This window comes from Sorex fumeus, unplaced genomic scaffold, assembly GCF_029834395.1.
Source record: "Sorex fumeus unplaced genomic scaffold, SorFum_2.1 ptg000037l, whole genome shotgun sequence".
Taxonomy (NCBI): domain Eukaryota; kingdom Metazoa; phylum Chordata; class Mammalia; order Eulipotyphla; family Soricidae; genus Sorex; species Sorex fumeus.
The window spans coordinates 4,219,421-4,236,799 of record NW_026606094.1 but is presented as its reverse complement, the minus strand read 5'-3'; positions in this window follow the sequence as shown (position 1 = coordinate 4,236,799).

The window sequence follows — 17,379 nt, the reverse complement described above, 5'->3', positions numbered from 1 at the left end:
TCAAGTATATTGCTTTGCATAGCTTGGGCATTCCAGTTCAATCCAAAAGAAATATTATTCATAGGTGTAGACAGGATTTGGGGTAATGGAATACAGATTATAGGAAAACATAGTTGGATGACTTATGATATTTGGAATATCAGAGGTATATAAAAGGGTCAAAATTGGGGTTGGTAAAATGAAGAAGATGAAAGAGGTGGAATTTAAGATATGTTGGAGAATAGATATGAAAAAACATATGGAAAGAAGTAGAAACGTAGAATGTGACATTGACTGGATAAACCTTATCTAAAAGAAAGCATAAATCATATAACTGAAAAATTTGAGTAGTTTAATAAAAAATGAAAATCATTTTAATTTGCTCACTGATAACAGTAGGAGAAAAACAAAAAGCAGGAAGCCAATTTGGAGATGTCCAAGAAGTTAAGTTGTTATATTATATAAATACTGTTTTATGGATAATATGTAGGAACCCAATACGTTGAACTGTGGATAAAAGAGCTAAGACACTTGAGTTGTATTCATAGGACTGCAATAGATCCTCAAGACAGTATGTGGGTCCTGAGCACTGCCAGAATTATTCCTGAGCACAATGCCAGGAGTATCCCCTGAGCACTGCTGGATGTGGCCCCCACACACAAAAATATATGTAATTCTGACTCATAGTGAGAGAAATCATGATGTAAAGAAATTACAATGATGTAATTTTTAGAAACAAGCACCTACCTTACAATCAAATTGTGTTTTTGTCAAATAGCTTTATTTTATCTTTTATATCCTAAATGGAGGAATCAATTATTTCTAATTTATAATATTATAGAAACATTGTAGTTTGAAATTTTCTTTTATTGGCAGCTTTCCAACACCCAGGATTAAAAATGCTAATTCTATATTTCTAAGCAAATTTCTCTGGCAGAGTGGCATACTAGTCCTATTGCCAAAAATTTTTATTTTCTGTTTTAACATCTGCAAGAAGTCCGTAAAGAGCAGTAATTTAAATATCCTTGGGATTATTATCCTATTTTTTTCATTTAGTTGAATAATACACAGAATTATTATCACTGTTATTATTGTTTGTTTTTTGGACCACACCTGACAGTGCTGAGAGCGTACTTCTGGCTCGTATTGGCAAAGCCCTAGCAACCATATATAGTGCCAAGAGTTGAACCCTCAGTCAAGTGGAATGCAAGGCAGATGTTGTAGTCATTGTACTATCTCTCTAGCCCCAAATACTTCACAGCTTTAAATAGTATGAACCTATATTACATCATTTTCTAATGTTCCACAAAGCAGAAATATTTTCTTGGTTGGTTTTCGATATCCTCTACAAATGGTGAATTACATTGTTCTCTACTTTTGACTTTTATTTTAGGTCCTAACATCTATCAAGATAAAGAAAACAAGAAAAATTAAACTTACACTTGAAATTCAGTGACCTCTTATGCAATTAATCTGATGTTTAGGAGTATATGTTAAATTAGAAAGCCAAATTTTTATTTAGAGTATTAAGTTTATTTATCCAAAGAAAGCTAAGCATAGCATGACATAAGATCCAGGCAGGATTCCATGTGTACTATTGAGGTCAGAAACTGAACACATTAGAGACATAAAATGCCTTGAGATCTTCTAGAAAGGAGAGTATTCTTTTATTATGGAGAATGTGATAAAATTTCCTTGGGCATTCTAGGGGCATTCTAATTTTATCTTCAAAACCAAGTCAGTCTGTGAAAACAGAATTATTGCATCATGAAAACACACTGGTTATCAAAACAAAGAGAACATAAAATATGAACAAAGGCCAATAGGAAAATGTTAATTAGGGAAAGAAAATTAAATGCTTTCCAATGGGACTGGAAAAGACAATTCTGGGATGTTATGTTATATATTTTGTAAACAGAATATTTCCAAATATTTCAGAAACCAGATTATGCATTGCCTTCAAAGTAAGATAAACATATTTGAATGCTAATTTCTAGGACATAAAATTTCAAGGTTAATTTTAATTTTATGTAAGCATTGGAATACTTTTCAAGAAAACAAATATGCAAATACCGTGATATACCAACAAGGAAATGAAGTTGCTTTAAAAGAGAGATGAAGAAATAAAATTACCAGAACTGTTTCTATGACTGAGTGTTGTATTCAGGAAATAAGAGACGTTATAGATAAAGCAGGTTGTCAGTTTTAAAAACAGATGTAAGCTGAAATTTTGACATTCTGACTCAGTGTGGTCCATGGGTATGTAAATAGTGAAATGGAGAATAAAGGCAAAGACCGAAAAGATAATGCAGGGGGATAAAAAGGTTGTTGTTAACATGGCTGACCCCAATTTAATCCCCGGCACCACATATAATCCCCTGAGCACAGCAGAATAAATCCTGAACACAACTGGATATGGCCCTAAAAACAAAAGAATGAAGATAAATTCAACCATGCTGTTTGAAATTCCAGGTAAGCATATAATTTAGCAAATCATCCTTGGGAAGACTTATAAAGACATATTGAGAGGAGGCGTCTATGTCTGTGTACACATCCAGATCATCTGTCCATATTTGAACTCTATCAATTGGCAGATTTGTCCGGAAGTTCTATGAGTTCACTATAAGTTTTGCATGTTAACTCCTTATGCTAGAAATGAGTCAATATTATTTTTCTCTGATTCAGCAAGTTATGTTAGTTTATTTTGTTGTGTAAGGGTTTTTTTGCTTTCTTTTAGTTTCATGCAATGCTATTTGTTTTTAATCTATTGCCTTGCTTTTGGAGTCAGATTCAAAATACCTTTGCCACGATTGATGTCACAAAGCTTATTGTTTATATTTGCTTTTAGAAGGTTTATTGTATTTGGTCTGCCAATGTATCATCTATTTTGAGTTTGAGATATTGGTTGTTTTGTTAGCCTCACTCCTACTCCCAACCCCACCCAGAGTAGCCCTCCAAGCAGTGCTCAGAGTTCCAGGAGTCATTTCCTTCATTTTCACCAAGCAGGCCAGATGTCAAGGAGTCAAAGGTTTGATGCTACTCAGGCTCCGTGCTTCAGTGTTAGTGATTACTTAGGCCACCCAACCAGTGTCCACAGCCCTCCACAGTGCTTGGGGTTCTCCATGACTGCACATGGCAATGTTCTGGGACCATGCAGTGCCAATGCTCACACCAAGATAGTACTAGTACTCAAACTGGGTGTGTGGCATGCATTTAAACTAAACCCCTATACTATCTTTCTGTGCTGTGCCATTTCTTTTCTTACTTAATTTTTATGAATTATGTAAGATAACTGCCTACTTTCATTCTTTTACATTAGCAGTTCAGTTTATCAAGACAACCCTTTCTATCTATCATCCATCTGTCTGGGTTTATTTCTAGACTTTCAGTTCTACTCCATCAATTGATGGAACTCGGTCCTCTCTTTTGTCAGTAACAGATTCTTTCAATGAAAAAGCTTTATTATATAGTTAGATATCAAGTGTGCATTTATGCATCCAGCTTTGTTGTTAATTGAGATTATTCTGGCATCCATCTAGACAGGTGAAGTTTTTTACAAATTTTAGGTCTTTTTATTTTATTTCTGAGGGAAATAAAACCTATGAGATTTTGATAGATATTTGCTTGATTACTAGAATTTCCCTGAGTACTGAATCTTTTGATAATATTTTCAATCCATAGTATGAAACTTCTTTCACTTATTTGTATCTTCAGTTTTTTTATTAAAAAAACTATAGTTGTCAATGTTGTCTTTAACCATATTGGATAAATTTATTCCTATCTTGTCTAACTTTTTGGATATATCTGTAGATGAGATTAATTGCTCTTGTTGGCTGATAAGTTATTGCTATATACATAGAAGGTTTTTCATATTTTTATATTTCAACTGAAATAAATTTATTCAGTAGCCCTGATAATTTCTTATATACCTTTACAGTTCTGTGAAAAGTTTGCAGTTAAACATAATGTTTATACTAATATCTTACCTGTTTATAATTTTGTCTCTTTGTTGTATTAATCTTATTATAACAATATATTGGCCTTATATTTTATTTTAAAACTTGTGAGTTTTATCCTCAGTGATAAATGGGTACCAGTTAATTTATTATCAATTCTGGATAAAATTTTATTATATAAGTATACTAAAAGAATTTACTAACAATGTCAGTGGTGTTAGAGAATATTTCCAGTGTTTGCCACTTCACATTACACCAAATGAGCATTTTTTAGCATCAGCAATAATTATCTACAAGACAAATTATTGAGACTTAATCCTAGAATTGTAATTTTGGCTCGTAGGCTGAGAAATCACTCTCCTAAATATTTATACCCTATAGTATTTTTATCATAGTTCATAGGATTTGTATTATTACACACTTCAAAAATATATACCTGAGTGTATTTTTGAATCTGATAGTATAATTTTGTTGGTAATCTTTGTCTTATGATGTGATATAGTAGTCTTCTTTTTTTTTTTGGTCTATGCACATTAAGGTAACATTTTTTCATGTACAATTATAAGATTTGACAGATATTATCATGATCAACATCACTATTAGTGTATAAAAATTTCTATCATCACACTGTCATGACATGGCCAAACTCTCCTGCAGTTTCAGTACCTGACAACCCCAAATTTGTACTTTGTCCTAAAGTTTTCTCTTGTTCAGACTATTTTATAAATGGAAACTTCAAAATTAGCTTCTTTCACTCATCATAATGTCCATATGTCTGTGGCATATTCAATATGCCAAAACCAGTAAATACAATGGGTCTCATTTCCCGGACCCTGAAAGAGCCATCAATACAGCAGCATTAAGAAGGATGAGGAAGGAGAGGTTGATAAAATCTCAAGACCTAACTAGGCTGCCAAAACGAAGGACAAAAATGATTGTAGTTTCAATACACGTACACTGACATCGAATGCATCCATAGAGGACCTGATTGCAAAAGCATGAAAGATCAAGTATGACATCATTGGTCTGACTGAGACAAGAAGACATCAATAACATCAGGCCATTTTTGACACTGGAGAAGAACTGTTTCTCAGAACATGCGACAAAAGAGGTGTCGGTGGTGTCAGTGTCCTTGGCAATGAGAATTGACTCATTCAAATGCCTAACAACCCAAATCATATGATTACACTTGAATAGATGTGGCTCACTGTTTGGCAGTTTCTATCTTCGTTGTCTATGCACCAATACCCAATTATGATGAAGGAGAAACTGAGAACTTATACATGAATTTGGAGAAGTTCTGTAAAGAAGACCAGATGTTCTACAAGATTATTGTCAGTAATTTTAATGCCAAGATAGAACTGAGAAGGTCTCCCAAAGAAACCACATCAGGACCCATGGCTTGGAATGGAACGAACAGGGTGAGAGACTGTCTGAGTTCATCATGTCGACCAAGACTATCCATGATAACTCACAGTTCCAGAAGGCCAAATATAAACGTTGGACAAGGGAATCTCCCAGTGGGTGGTTTCACAATGAAATTGACCATATCAGATTCAATCGATGGTTTTGCCTGACCATTGTCGCTGTTGTCCCAAAATTCCAAACTGAAATGGATCACCGTCACCTTCATCCAAAATTCTACTTCATGGAGCAGGGGAAAAGGGCAGGCAAAGTTTAAGAGAACAGAATTGCCAGAACAACCACCAACTGGGAGCTCTTTGGCACTATTGAAGCACCATGGGAAAATGCTGTCATTGACAACATTGAGGAGGAATACGATTTACTGGTTCATCACCTCCATGATTGTGCGAGGAATGCCGAAAGAGAGATAGCCACAAAAACATACCTGTCTTCAAAAACTCTTTATCTCATTCACCAATGTGTCTTGGCACAAGCCTCACGCAACTGCAAGCAAAGTCCGAGCTCGCAAAGAAGCATAGAGAAACAATAAAGGAAGAGCTCAAAGAGAGAAGAGCAGCAGTGCTGTTGATGGGGCAGAAGCTGGGAAAAGTATTCCTAACTTCTACCTGTCCTTTGCCAACTACAAGAACAAGATGACTGTCCTCTGACATCCTGATGAATCTATCAATATCTTCTAGAAGGGCAATGGAGAAGATTATCCATGACTTCTACTCAGATCTCTACAATAGCCACATCCACCTGCCCACAAACCAAATTCTGCAGTATGGATATGTCGTTCCCAACATTCTCCCTTCCGAAATCCGACATGCCATTTCATTGGTAAAGAAGTGAACAGCCCCCTGCCCAGACAAGGTCAGACCTGAACACCTGAAGAACCTGCCATCAGTACTCATCAATACACTTGCTGGGCTCTTCACACGCTACCTGTTGAATGAAATGTTCAATCCCAGTGGAAAACCTGCAGGACTACTACTGTACAAGAAGGGAGACATCCACAACATTGGCAACTATCACCCAGTTTGCCTACTGTCTGTCATCTACAAGCTGTTCACTGGAGTCATCCTGAATAGAATTGGCAGAACACTAGATGAAAGACAACCATGCGAGCAAGCTGGGTTCTACAAAGGATTCAGCACCATCGACCATATCCACAGGATAACCAAGCACATTGAGGTTTCTCGGGAGTTCAAGATGCTGCTCTGTCTAACGTTCATTGATTTAAAGAAGGCCTTTAATTCTGTTGAGACGAAAGCCATCATTGAAGCCCTAGCCAGTCAAGGCATTCAAACTCAATACATCAGGATCCTCCGTGAGCTGTATTACGGATTCATTACCAGAATCTCACCACTCTACAAGGAAGTGATCATCCATGTCAAGAGAGGGGTTGGGCAGGGCGATACCATTTCACTGAAACTCTTCAGTGCCACCCTCGAGAACGTTATGTGACAACTGGAATGGGAAGGAATGGGAGTGAAAATAGTCGGTCAGCAACTACACCACCTCTGCTTCGCTGATAACATCGTTCTAATAACACCAAACATTAGCCAATCAGTACAAATTCTGGCCGACTTTGACCGTGAGTGTGGAAAGGTCGTACTCCTGCTGAATCTCACGAAGACAATGCTCATGAGAAACGGTCTTGTTCCTAATGTTTCATTCGTTCTCAACAGATTGAACATCTCTGAATGCAACAGTTATGTGTACCTAGGTCTAGAAGTCAACATGACGAATGACCTGGCACCTGAGTTGCGCAGGAGGAAGAGAGCGGCTTGGAACGCCTTCAAGAGTGTCAAAGAAATAGCTAAGAGGATGAAGAACCTCTGGCTCTGAGCACATCTCTTCGATTCCACTGTTCTTCCTGCATTATCATATGCCTCAGAGACCTGGGCCCTACAAAAATAGGATGGCAACATTATTCGGGTCTCCCAAAGAGGAATTGAAAGATCTATGCTTGGAGTAACCGCTTCACTCAAGTGAGAGAAAGAATCTGAAGTTCCGACCTCCACTGACAATCAAGAATCAGGGACACTGCCTCGTTTGCCAAGGTGTCGAAAATCAGATGGGCTGGACACATAATGAGTTTTGGAGATGACCTCTAGACTAGAGCCATTACTGACTAGATTCCACAGGACATCAATAGATCATGTGGCCGCCCACCTACAAGGTGGTCAGACTTCTTCGTCAAGACCCTGAACGATCAGTTTGAGGCTCTTTGTGTTCCTAGAATGAGCAGATGCCATTGGGCTACACTAGCATGTGATAGAGATGAATGGAGACATTACTGGCGCCCTCTTGAGCAAATTGATGAGTAACAGGATGTCAAGTGATCAAGTGATCAAGATTGTCCATTGTGTAAACACAAAAAGACAGCAGCAGTCTATCTCTCCCACCGCCCACGTTCAGTAGTCTCAGGCCTTTTCCCCCACTCCAGGGAGGTTGATGGTGATGGGCAGGCAAAGGAAGGAAACGAGGACCAGGATAGTTCATTTTAGTTGCAGTGTATTCCAATCCTCTCTCCACTCATCCCATCTCTCCTCTGCCTCCCCCAGCCAACTCTTACAGTCTCATTATATTCTAGAAATTTATGTCATGGAGGACCCAGGTTCTTTCAGATCTGTGACCCCCAGGTTCTCTCAAGCCTGTGTTCCCACATTCTCGTAGACCTGTCTCTCCACTAGAGAACCCTGAAAATATCCTTAAGTAGATCACGGTAACTCTAAAGGGTGCAATGCAGTGATGTCAAAAGGAGTTACAGAAAGAACATAGAGGCAGTAAAACATACATTGTTCCTTTACATCTGCAGGCCAGTAATTTTGGCCTCTAGAAAGAAGATATAAAACCAGAACTGAAACCTTTCCTGGGCTACAAGCACTTAGATTTGCATCCCAAAGACTAGTCTTCTAGAGCTTGAAATCTACATCCCAAAGATCAGGCCTGGCTAACATCTGAGATCTGCATGTCAAAGATCAGACAGGTTTCTGTGAGAAAAGGAAAACTGCCTCTTATAATATATTGAAATTATTTACTTAAGGCAGTTTGAAGAGGGGGAAATGTTCAGCCTCATCCAAACTAGTCAGGACACACGGGAAAGCTGCTTCTAGGACAAATTCTCATTTAGCAGATCGATCCACCCTGAATTCTATACATTCTATACATTCTATATATTCTATACAAAAAGGACATTGCATTAAAGTAAGCTATTCAAAAGATATAAGGAGAGGAGAAAGGCAATATTAACTTAAAATACAAGTTCAGTGTCCTAGAAGAATCTGATCTTACAAATTAGCAGATTCTGAATAGGAAAAAATCTGATTAACTGGTTGGGAAAGAGAGCATAAAGAAGTGGTTACAGATGAACAAAGGAATGGTAGTGACTCGGGAGCACTGTGATGGGTGTGACTCAATGAACCTAATCTCCTTTTGGCAAGGGAGAAAGGACAAATCAATTGTTATCCTACAGTCCATAATATCACAGATATTATCCTTTATTGTTTGGTTGTGAATAGCTTAATCCTTTCCTGATATCCCATGGTGGGTGTGAATGTTTATATCTATGTATCTATATCAATAGATATAGATATTATTTCAGTCCCACATTAAAAATTTAGGTTATTTGCTTTATTTACTTCGGGATCATTATTGATAATTACTTTTACTTGCTAAAAGTTTGTTATTAAAGTAGATAAAAATACTATAAGAGACCATGTACAGATTTTTTTCTTTTCTTTTCCCCTCTAATATTACTCCCCATACACAGGGAACTACCTCAAAAATACCTTACTTGAGTATTTTGTTAAGCTTAGCTTGCCACAAAACTGTTTAAAAAAAAAAAACTGGAAATTCATTTCTTTTCCTTTCCTTTTTTTTTTTTTTTTTGGCATTTTTGCCAGAAGCCCCCAAGAGTTGCAACTACTTTATTCTGATGGTAGCATTTGGTACTGTAATTTTGTTTATTAGTGCCATTCTAGTAGATATGTAGTGTTTTGGTGCTATCTCCTTATAGAAGCAGGGGAAAGGGGCTTCCCAGTGGTGCTCAGGGGATGAGGAGTCTGGGGCTATTATGATTTATTGGCTAAATGGGTCCAAAAGTTCAGTGCTAGGGCCTGATGACATCACGCTGCTAGAACCCTGTGGTCCAAGGGACTCGCAGGGAACCAGCAGCCACCGGGGCTACCCTAGTAGTGCTCAGAAGTCTCCAGAACTACTCCCAAGGATGCCTAGGATCAGGATCATACACGTCTTGGGCCACTAACACCCATTCTGTCTCATAGCCCCATCTCCTTTTGATTTCAATTTAAGTTTTCTTCTTGAGTAACTATACTGACTATCTTTTTTGAGCACAGCTGTTATCTGCATATACTCTTGCTATATGTGACTTTACATATGTTTGTTCAAATTTAGATTGCTTTTTATTTTTTTATGTATTTTTAAATACATAATTGTTAAAGGCAATTGACAATAGTTAAGAAGGTGAAAACCAGATATGTTTATGCAGTTCTTGGAGAATTTTACCAAGTAACTTTTTTTTATTTAGCTGCCTTTTATCAAATACATAAAAAATCCTTTTATTTATTTTTGCTTTAATTTGCATATATAAGAAATTCTTGCATTACCAAGGTCATTGAGAATCACTCAAGTTTTCTTTAAAATATTTAATTATTTCCTATTATACCACTAGATTCATTATAATTTTAGTTACTTTTTGTATAAGTGTGGAGAGAAATTTAAAGTTTGTTTTAAACTGCATTCAAACAGCATTTATTTAGTTCATTTATTCATTGATATTCATTTGAAAAAGTCAAAATATAATTAACAGCAAACATTGGTCTATTCCTCACTAATTGCTGTGAGATTTCTTGCTCTACTGTCATAGTCTCATTATTTTTGATGTAGAGTAAGTTCGTACATCAAATGCTTTAGTTATTTAAGATCAACCTATTTTATTTTTGTAGGGCATTTTCCATGTGCACAGAGCGTCATGTAGTGCTTTGAATTGAACTCAAACCTTGCACCTACTAGGTTCTTTTACTTGAGCTCTGTTCCTTACCTTACCATACTGAATTTTCAGAAGAAAACATGGGTCCTGGGGCTGGAGAGATAGCACAGCGGGTAGGGTGTTTGCCTTGCACACAGCCAACCCGCGTTCGATTCCCAGCATCCCATATGGTCCCTTGAGAACCACCAGGAGTAACTCCTGAGTGTAGAGCCAGGAGTAACCCCTGTACATCGCCAGGTGTGACCCAAAAAGCAAAAAAAAAATGGGTCCAATAGTAATTGTGGAAAAAAGTTACAAAAATTAAAATAATATCTTAATCTGTCTTTTCTGTAATTAGAAAAATATACACATATTATTGTACTGGATAGCTAATAACTGATAGCATGGTTGTAAAGTTATAATAGTTAACAGGCAAATTGACAATATTTAACAAGGTGAAAACCAGATATGTTTATGCAATTCATAGAGAATTTTATCAAGTAAATTTTTTTATTTAGCTGTCTTTTATCTGACTGTCTTATTTAACTGTCTTTTAGGCTTACCAAATATTATGCATTCATCAGTGAAATATAGCATTTATTTAACTGTCTTATAGGCTTACCAAATATTATGCATTCATCAGTGAAATATAGCATTATTCATCAGATTATTATATAATTATTAACATTATATACATTAAATATTATATATGACAGTAAAAATGATGTCTGAAATGTATATTTATAAAATCTATTAGTAATTCATTTTTATTACTTTTATTTGAATCATAATAATATACATAGTTACAATGCTTTTTATGATTGGTCTATGTCATATAATGTTCTAACGCCAATCTCTTCAACACGCAGTTCTTGTTCAAAGTGATCATTTCCAACTATTATTGTCATATTTAGATTGTTTTTTATTTTTTTATGTATTCTCTATTCTAACTGTCCTTTGCCCCCCATGACTTGTGACAAGCTTCCAACCATTGACCAATCCTTCTGGGCCTGTTTTCTCCAGCCTTCCATATTAGTCTCATACTGTGTGTTTTTATATCCCACAAATAAAGGCAGTCATTCTATATCTGTCCCTCTTTTTCTGATTCTTTTCACTCAACATGATATTCTTCATGTCCATCTATTTATAAGCAAATGTCATGACTTCATTTTTCCTAACAGATGCATAGTATGCCATTATGTAGATGTACCATAGTTTCTTTTTCCACTCACTCTGTTCTCTGGCACTGGAGTTGTTTTCAGATTCTGGCTATTGTGAACAGTGCTGCAATGATCATAGAAATGCAAATGGTGTTTCTGCTGTGTGTTTTTGGGCCCTAGGGTATATTCCCAGAAGTGTTTTTTTGGGTAAAATGGGAGCTCATTTTCTATTTTTTTGAGGAATGTCCATATTGTTTTATAAAAAAGGCTGGAACAATCCGCATTCCTTTAAATTAGTTTTTAATTATTATAACTGAATGCTATGTTACTCTTAATCTATTGTATTAATCTTAGGCTATTCTTATCCTTCTATTTTATGACTAGATAAGACTCAATTGATTATATCATCTAAAGTATAGAAGTGTTCTAACACTAATAAATTATTCCCTGACATACATAATAATCATAGTAACATTGACTCCAATGTTTCATAGAATCTTCAATATTGAATCAACTTCATATTTTAAGACTCTTAACCCTGAATTGATATGAATATGAGATTTTCTATGTTGGAAAATGTAATACAAAAATACTCTCTATATCAATAATGTCTTCTTCAATCTAATATACTGAGAACCAAGTCTTTCTCAGAATGGTAAATTAACTTTTTGCATTTATTAAAAAAATTTAGAATACTTAAATTAGAAGTTCACTCTTTTGGGTATTAATTTTGCATATGTATAAGTTAAAAGACTGCCCAGTAAAAATAGTAAATATTTGTTGTAATTTTAAAACCATATGAGATTATCGTAGAAAACCTTTATCCAATTGTAAGATTATAAAAATAGAAAGGGAACAAAGAGGTAACGAAAACTTGGACCCAGTGCCACTACCAATAAAGTGGGGCTGGAAGTTTCTAAGCGTCACTATTTTCTGTCAAAAGTGTGTTTCAACAAGGGCAGTAGGTAGCCCAAATATTCATAATTGGGCAATAACTGAAATTCAGGAGCACTAGAATCTTAAGAAACACCTATATGAAGAGTTAAAGTTCACTCTTAGAATGCTTTTTGCTGCAATTTTTAGGTTAAAATTTGTGAGTGACTTTCATTTTTCCACTAGGGACCAGATGGAATGGTATGCACTTTTTAAAACCATCTGTCATGCAGCACCTTAATCTTCTTACATCAAGTAGAGGAGAATAAGAACATCTGACTTTGCAAAGATAAAGTTAACATGACAAGATGTCAACACAGACTCTTTTATATGGTGCTTCCAACATTTTGTCAAGTCACTTTGAGATCTTTTCAGTTAGCTGTCTCACCGGCTTATGAGAGCAGAGAACACAATGCCTGTTTTAGAAGCTGGTAAATGTCATTGCTTCCTTGCCAGTAAGTTTTTAATTCTCCAGAAGGTCAATCTGAGCTGAATGTTCCCCCTTTGGAGGTGACATCACCTAGATTACATTTATGTAAGCCGTACCCACTATAATGCTTCCTGTAAATAATATTTGCTGATGTCAAATCCAAATATTTTCTCTTAGGCAAGATCATAAAAGAGTTAGACGACAGTTGTCTTTTTATATTTAACTTAAAGCATTGTATAACTTAGGATCCCCAAAGGAAAAAGTAATACAAATGAGAGGATTTTATTTCAGGGAAACTTTATTTATAAAGATCAGAGTAGAATTTTAAGAAACATCAGCGGAAATGAACCAAAGATAACAAGAGCTCAGAGCATTTGCCAATCTGAGAGAAACTAAGAGTAAAAATTTCTAGAAGGCCATAAGTGACAGAGCTGAATTAAGGTCCATTTAATCATAAGAAGGAATTGTGTTAGGACAAAATTTGAAAAAAAGAAAAAGTAAATAAATAAACCAGTCCTTTTCAGTTTAAGACTATCAAGAAAAGAAGGAAGAGGAAGAACCCTCTCTCTCTCCCAGACTTTCTTCTTACAAGCATCTCTTAGATTCAACAGCACAAAAACTTGAGGAAGCTAGGTGAAGAATAAATAATTCAGATTCTTGAAGCCTGTTAAATGATAATGAATGCTAAATAGTATAATTATACTGAATAAACAGATGATAGATGATAGTTATAGATACATATACAGACACACATATCTATATGTAATGTGTTGCTGGTATTGTATTTGTTTTCTTTTTGATACCTTTGTACTCACCAAAATATTGAAGACAAAATTTATCCTATCAGCAGACTCAGCTGAGCATCAGTCTAAGGTGTGAGGAAATGTTTGGTCTGAATTAGTCAGTTTGCAAAACAAGGACAGTTAAATGTTTTAATTTTTATAAAAATCTGTCATGTTCTGGAAGAAAGGTCATCAAAATCTCAGTTGGGGGTATCAATGGCATTTTCACAAGTAATATCAATACAATGATGTCTTTGTATTGGGTTTATACTAGATGACAAATTGTAGGCTCTATGCTTTGATGACATTGGAGGTACAGTATGTAATACTTGGCCTAAGAAGCTTGTCATCTGATTAGAGGGAAATGAAGCATACATCAAATATAAGGATACAATGAAATATGCAAATAAATCATTTGGAATATCTAGAATTATAAAGTGAAATGTAGATAACAGAAACATACATGTAAAAACTATTAAAATTCTGTCTCTAACTTAAAAAGGAGAAGATGTAGTTACTGATACACTTACTGATCAGCAATGTATCTAAAGCATTTTTTCAAAGTTCCTGAAGGTTCATCTCAATTGATCCCAAGTTCTATTTACATTTAATATAGCTATTTTCTTTTCTAAAATTTGTATATTACATGAAAATATCGAATTCACTGGTTTTGGAGGGAAGGGTTTTTGGGAAGCCATACCCAGCAGTACTCAGGGTTTGATTACTCCTGACTCTCTACTCAGGTGTCATTCCTGGTAGTGCTCAGGAGGACTGTTTGTGGTGCTGAGATCAAACAGCAGTAGTAAGACTTCTACATGGTGTTGTAGAAGTCTTGAGCTTAATATGAACATTTGTCTTTTGCCCTTGAGCTTAATATGAACATTTGTCTTTTGAAAACTCTAGATATTTAAAGAGCCCCACTTAAATAATCATCACATCTATTCTGTTATTTTGTTATTTTATCCTGTAGAAGAATCTTAGTTCCACTGAAAAAAGTGTTCAAGCTTTTACAACAGGTATTAGCTGAGTTCACTTTAAATGGCAGCTTGCTTGATATCTTAAAATGATAATGATCAAAACTGCATTGAGTAAGAAAAGAACAGCAGGATTCGAATCTATGTTAATTATGATAAAACATACAGGTGAAAAAATTGATTCTAAAATCCTTAATGTAAAGACTTAAGTTGTCTCAAGAGTACTAAACAACCAGGAACAAATTGAAAAGAGGAGTCAAATTCAGAAAGTCAATTTAGACATTTTATGTCTCCCCACAATTATTTTATTGAAGATAGTAAAAATGGATTTAAATGGTTCATTCAAATCTAAGAATATAGAATAAGAAATAATCTAGAAATGTCATGGAATCATATGTATGATTATTTTATTATATAAGATCATTTATCTACAGGAAGTGAAATATAGATATCTAAAGGAGATTTTCAACCACTGTTCCGTAGACTACTGGCAATTTGCAGGTATAAAAGGGCTGAACACATCTGGTCTACAGTGCCCTTTTGATGCAGTTCAAAAAAACAAAAAATACAAGCAAGTACAGCACAGCACAGTCCTCCCATTGTTGGTCAATTTGATCGAACGGGAACCAGTAATATCTCCATTGTGAGACTTGTTGTTACTGTTTTTGGCATATCGAATATGTCACAGGTAGCTTGCCAGGCTTTGCTGTGCAGGCATAGCTTGCGGGGCTCTCTGAGAGGAGTGGAGGAATCGAACCCGGGTCGGCCGCGTGTAAGACAAACACCCTACCCATTATGCTATCATTCTGGCCCACAAACAAGTATTGAGCAATAAAAGGTCTATAGACATCACCACAACCAAGAAAACAACTTAAATGTTTTTAGTGTATCCCATCCATATTAATAGGACATACATGTTTTTGTCATGTAAATAAGACATACTGTTTCAGGAGTCATATAAATAGAGTGACACAAAATAGTCTCTTGAATAATTTCTACTCAGTATGACTATTTTTGAATTTCTTCTGTTTTGCACATTTGAAAAACATGGCCATTCATTATTCCATTCTCAGGCTACATATTATTTTAGAAATCAGCTTATCTTCTTATTTATATTGGTGTCCCAATGAATAAAGTTGATATGAATCTACATTTACAAGTATACGTGATGCTATATTGTATAAACTCCTAGGTGGTCGGGGGAGGCCCCAGCGGTTCCCGTGTTCAGGGTTCCTCCGGCCGCTCTCCTAGCCAGGGCAGCCTGTGCCATGGGGCAGATGAAGGAGGAAACAAAGGCCAAGCTGGTTGATTGATCAGTTCCCGGAACACCGTTCTCCCCACATGCCTGTTCCAGTCTCTCTCCCCATTCTAGTCTCACACTGCCCCTCATTCCCATTTCCTGTCTCTCCTACTCATCTCTCCACATTCCATCTTATTGCCCTGCTCTCTCTCCCAACTCCTCCAACTCCAGACTTTGGGCTGAGCACATAGGAACCCTTACTGACTGCCCATCAGGCTCAAGAGCTGAAACACCACCTAGGGGTATTCCAAAGCCCTTCCTGGCTGCCCTAGGGCAAAATACCTCTTAAGGTGTTTTGCTCCCTTTTTCAGTCCAATAACTCAATCAAAATCTTAAATATTAGTTATTTTTGAATTGACACAATAAGAGATACATTGAGGCTTGTGGAAGACTCTCCTGGGAACATCTTGCCAGACTGAGACTACCGTGCTCAGGCCAGATTAAACTTTCCTAACCCTAGCAGGGTCCGAATCTAGTTATTAGTTTTTGGATCATGACAGCATTTGTCCATAACCAAGCTCTTAATTTATAGTAAAACATTATGGTACCTTGGGCAGGCCCATTTCAACCAGGGTAGCACATAGCTCACCTCTTGCCCTGGGGCCATGCAGTCCCTCATTGGGACCCTGCTTTTGGAGTGTTAGGAAGTAAGGGCAACTGAGACTTAAGTCGAGAGAAGAGATGCCCAGGAGGTAAATATCATTGAGAGTCAGTTAACTCCCATATTACAAAAGCATAGCATTTGCTGTCTTCTTGTGTCCATACAAAAAGGACATTGCTCTGAATTAACTATGCAAAGGCCTTAAGGAGAAGAGAAAATATGTACAAGTTAACAGAGGACAAAGAAAGAAGTTACAAATAAACACAAAGGAAAGGAAGCACTGTGATGGGAGTAACCCAATAAACCAAGCTCCCTGTGACATGGCAGAAAGGACAAACCAAAGTTATCCTACATGGCATATTCTCAATTCTCTTAATAGATTTGTAGAAATGATAATTGAGTCAAGTGTTAACAATGGACAGAGTGTTTTTTGTTTTTTTTTTGCTTTTGTTTTTGATTTTTGGGTCACACCCAGTGATACTCAGGAGTTACTCTTGGCTCTGCACTCAGGAATTACTCCTGACACTGCTTGGGGGACCATATGAGATGCCACAGATAGAACCCAGGTTAGCTACGTGCAAGGCAAACACCTTAACAGCTGTACTATTGCTACGACCCAAAGTGTTTTTCAAAGTATTGTTTGTATCACGGCAACATTTGAAAGTCTCAGTTGTTCCATATTCTAGCACAAGGATGGTATTTACTGTCAGTCTCTTAAAATTTTAACCATTTAAAGTGTTTTAAATTATTATATTACTATATATTTAATATGTATTCCTTTTTTTCTTTGCTTTTAAGGCTATACTCAACTTACTCAGGGATTACTCCTGGCTGTGTGCTGTGGGATCATTCCCTCTGGTATTT